Below are 5,000 nucleotides of genomic sequence, written 5' to 3'. Positions count from 1 at the left end.
CACCAGTTTTCGTCTTATCCCTCACTTCTCCCTTACCTCCCACTCTTTCTCTTTATTTTACCATCCTTTACCTTCCACTCTTTCTCTTTATTTTACCATCCTTTACCTTCCACTCTTTCTCTTTATTTTACCATCTTTTCATTTCCGTCCCACTTCTCTCCCTCACTACGTCCTTCCTACCTCCCCTCCTTCCTTCCTCTCTTTCTCCTTCACCTCCATCCCCTCTTCTTTCCTTCTCGTCTTTCTTCTTTCTCTCCATCCCTCCTTCCTTTCTCCTTCTCTCCTCCCCTCCCTTTCTCCTTATCTCCCTCATTCCTCCCTTTATCTCTCCTTCCCTCGCTTTCTCCCTCTCTCCCTCCTTCCTCCCTTCCTTCATCTCTCCTTCCCTCCCTTTCTCCCTCTCTCCCTCCCTCCCTTCCTCAATCTCTCCTCCCCTCCCTCTCTCCCTCCTTATTCCATCTCACCTCCTCTCCCTTTCTCCCTCTCTCCCTCCTTCCTCCATCTCTCCATCCCTCCCTTTCTCCCTCTCTCCCTCCTTCTTCCCTTCCTCCATCTCTCCTCCCCTCCCTTTATCCTTCTCCCTCTCCTTCCTCCCTTTATCTCTCCTTCCCTCCCTCCCTTCCTCCCTTCCTCCATCTCTCCATCCCTCCCTTTCTCCTTCTCCCCTCCCCTCCTCCCTCTCGCCACCACGGCTTCTCAGAAACGGATGAATTTACGTCTGAAACTACGCACATGATAAACGCGCCTCTCCCTCCGCCGTTGGTAACCTAGGTGAGATGTAGGCCGTTTGAAGTGTCCGCAGAAGTGTGTGTCTGTTGGTGTCTGGGTCGTTTAGAAAAAAAAGGTAGTATTTTTTTTTTATATGTAGAAGGTAGGGAGGGGGAGTGGGAGGGGGAGAGGGAGGGAGGGGAAGGAGGGGGAGGGGTAGGGGGAGGGGTAGGGGGAGGAGGAGGAGGAGGAGGAGGAGGAGGAGGAGGAGGAGGAGGAGGAGGAGGAGGAGGAGGAGGAGGAGGAGGAGGAGGAGGAGGAGAGGTGGGGAGAGGGAGAGTGGGAGAAGGAGGGTGGGAGGAAAGAGAGAAAGAGAGAGAGAGAGAAGGGGAAGAGGATGCAGGAGGGGTTGCAACGATGAGAATAAACAAGCAAATGCAGAAACACGAAAAGCAACGAAAGAAGAGGCAAACGCAGTTAATCAAAATAAAATACAGAAAACAAACAAACCCCAAAAAATGAAATACAATTAAACAAGCATAAGATGAAGCAAGAAAAGCAAAAACACACAACAAATAAAAACATCAAAAACACAAACAACGAAACAACCAACCACACACAAACCAACCCAACCCAACCTAACCCAACCCAACCAAACCAACCAACCAACAAACAAACAAACAAACAAACCAAACGGGCAGCAAAAGAAGCCAACAAGCAAAGAGTCTCTTTCGCGAAGCCAGACTCCGCCATGACAGCGCAGATTCTCCGGCCGCGGCGTCACTCCGGGAAGATGCAGCCAGACGGGAAGGAATGCAAAAGGGAAATGGAAGGAAAGTGGATAAATGAGAAAGAGGAAGTAGAAAGGAAGGGAATTGGATTATAGAAGAAGAGGAAGGAATGCAAAAGGGAAATGGAAGGAAAGTGGATAAATGAGAAAGAGGAAGTAGAAAGGAAGGGAATTGGATTATAGAAAAGGAGGAAAGAATTCAGAAGGGAAATGGAAGGAAAGTGGATAAATGAGACAGAGGAAGTAGTATGGAAGGAAATTGGATAAAAGAGAAAGAGGAAGTAGAAAGGAAGAGAAATGGAATAGAATTGGATAATAGAGAAAACGGAAGTTAAAAAAGGAAGGGAAAGCATAGACTTAGGGAGACTTTGTAGGAAGGGAATATAAATAATTAGGAGAGAAAAAGAAAAACCTGAAGGAAAAAGATTATTCCCAAATAAGAATAGAAAGAAGTGGGCAAAGAAAAAAGAAAAGAAAAGTGAAAACGCATGGATATTGAGAAAGAAAGAAGTAAAAATGGGATAAGAATATAATTAAAAAAGAGGAAATGTAAAGAAACGGAAAATAAGAATTAGAAAGGAAGGGGAAAATAAAATAAAATAAATAGAAGGTCAAAGAAAGAAATAGATTTAAAAATCAGAGAGAAAGGAAAGAGAACGAATGGATAAAATGAAGTAGAAAGGAAAAATACACACAAACACACACACACACAAACACACACACACACACACACACACACACACACACACACACACACACACACACACACACACACACACACACACACACACACACACACACACACACACACACACACACACACACACACACACACACACACACACACACACACACGCACACACACACACACACACAATGTTAATAGAAGTGAAATGCTAAAAAGGAAACAAATGAATGATAAAATAATAGAGAAAGAAATGAAAATAATGGAAAGACATTAAAAGAAAACATCATTTGGTCTCGGTCGTTCTTGTATCTCCTCTTCTTCCTCTCGTTTCTTCTAATTATTTCCTTCCTCTTGCCTTTTATTCGCGTTGCTTTTTTAAAGTTTTGTTTTTTCTTCTCTTCAATAGTTTTCCTCTTTTTTTCTTCCTCGTTCTCTTTCTCCTCTTCCTCCTCTCGTTGTTGTCCTCCAACTCTTCCTCCTTCTCCTTTTTCTCACCTTGTTTTGTGTCTCCCTCGTCCTCTATTTTCTCTTTCTCCACTTCCTCCTCCTTCTTTTGCTTCTCTTCCTCCTCCTCTTCCTTCTGCCTCAGCTTCTTCTTCTTCTTCTTCTTCTTCTTCTTCTTCTCCTCCTCCTCCTCCTCCTCCTCCTCCTCCTCCTCCTCCTCCTCCTCCTCTCCTCCTCTCCTCCTCTCCTCTTCTCCTCTTCTCCTCTCCTCCTCTCCTCCTCTCCTCCTTCCCCTCTCGCTCTCTTCCCCCCTCCCCCCTCCTCTCATCGTCCCTCCAAGTGCCCGGGTTGCTAGAGGGAGGAATTTACCCATCTTCCTTTCTAAGAAGTTGATACAGTATTTTTTTTGTACATATGGCTGTCTCCGAGTGTAGTGTGTGTGTATATGTGTACTTACTTGTCTCTGTCGTTGTGCCTCTCTACCTGTCTCCCTGTGTTTGTCTGTCTCCCTACGTATGCAACCGACCGAATCATCACACACACACACACACACACACACACACACACACACACACACACACACACACACACACACACACACACACACACACACACACACACACACACACACACACACACACACACACACACACACACACACACACACACACACACACACACACACGCAGAGATATTACCACACTTCACGTCGCCCGCGCGTGTTGACATGCGTAGCCGCGTGTGAATCCTCAACCACTCACCTCAAATAAGAGAGGAAGTATGCGGTCCGCCGGAGGAATGGGGGGGAGGGGAGGGGGGGCGAGGTGAGGAAAAAGTTCTCGTCTGTGATGGTGGGATGAGTCGACTTCGAGAGGCGTTGATTGGGTCGAGGGAGAAAGGTGCTGGGTCGACTTCGAAAGGCGTTGAGTCGAGGGAGAAAGCGAGCGGAGAGGAACCGCCGCTTGGGGCTTGAAAGTTGGCTCTTCCAGTGACGCGAGGTTTGCTTCGGGTTGTTTTGTTTTCTTTTTTGTACGTTTTCTTTATTATATCTTTTTTTTATTTCTTGTTTAGCATTCAATTTTCTGTCTGTTTATTTGCCCTGTCCTTTTCCTCCACCTCCTCCTCCTTTTGCCTCAGCTCCTGTTTCTCCTCCTCCTCCTCCTTCCCTCCCCCTCTTCCTCTCCTAACTGTCTAACTATTTCTATCTCTTCTCTCTTTCTCATTCTTTAATTTCTTTGTGCGAGTCCAATGAGATGATATCCATTTACTCTATAGTATTTAAGGTCGATTTTACTCTATATTTCAGTAGGAATTTCACCCTCATTCGAAAAGCAATCACTCGACGGCGATTCTGAACCCGAATGACCTCGAACGCAGAGTCGGAATTTTTATTAATATGACACAGATTATCAACGGATTATGCCAAGTAGATATCAAGCTAAGTCAACTAATTATTGCTATTAACCAGATTACAAAATTGAAAGAGAGAGAGAGAGAGAGAAAATATGGGAGTTGCTTTTCACTTTCGAAATTTAAAAAAAAGTCTTGTCAATTTCACAGTGTGTCAAGAAAAAAATATGACACACTTGTAATTATATCCCAAATTAAGAATAATAGAACATGTTTTTATAGCCAAATATACCCTTTGTGAGCTAACAAAAGAGAAAATGAATTTGCATAAACAATTTCGGTTCGTTCGCAGAGTACAGTAATAGACAGGGTACTAACGTCACTTTGACATCAGCTGTAATAGTTTTGATTGCTGGTAAAGGTAATATTAACTTCTATTAAGTTATGGGTCTACTTTCTACGTTAGCTAAGGTGTGTGTGTTGGGGGGTAGGGGGGAGGGAAGGGGGGGGCGATTACATGTTATTTATTGGATTCGTTATTACAGTCACTGTCACTATAGCTTATTCACGGCATTCTTTGCAGTACTTTCGATTGCAATATTTAACAGGTATGCAAGACCCATCTTTCTTGTTTCCATAAGGCTCACCATATGTGCAAAATACCCCCACTATAATAGGCATTTAAAAGAGACAGAAGTTAGTGTCAACAAAAGCAATTTTTATTTTTAATTGCGACTACTTTCCTTCCCTCTTTTCTGTTTTATATAATTTATTCAACTTTTTTGTGATATTTCTCTCTTCTTTATACCCACCAAGAATGCGAATTACTCACTCCCTGTTTACAATGCTGTTCTTCTCACGCCAGGTTTATAATTTGCATATTTGTGTCTTTTTTTTTCTTTCTCACTTTTTCCTTTTTTTTTCTTTTTGTTCCTTTATGACCCTTCCATTTCCATCAACCCATTCAGATAACTTGACCTAAATCTAATGTGTAATTTTATCTGATTTATAGATTTGAAT

The sequence above is a fragment of the Penaeus japonicus genome, unplaced genomic scaffold (genome assembly GCF_977035675.1).
Source record: "Penaeus japonicus unplaced genomic scaffold, GWHDUDI00000001_assembly GWHDUDI00000028, whole genome shotgun sequence".
Lineage (NCBI taxonomy): Eukaryota > Metazoa > Arthropoda > Malacostraca > Decapoda > Penaeidae > Penaeus > Penaeus japonicus.
The sequence above is the reverse complement of the archived record's forward strand: the minus strand, read 5'-3'. Positions refer to the sequence as shown.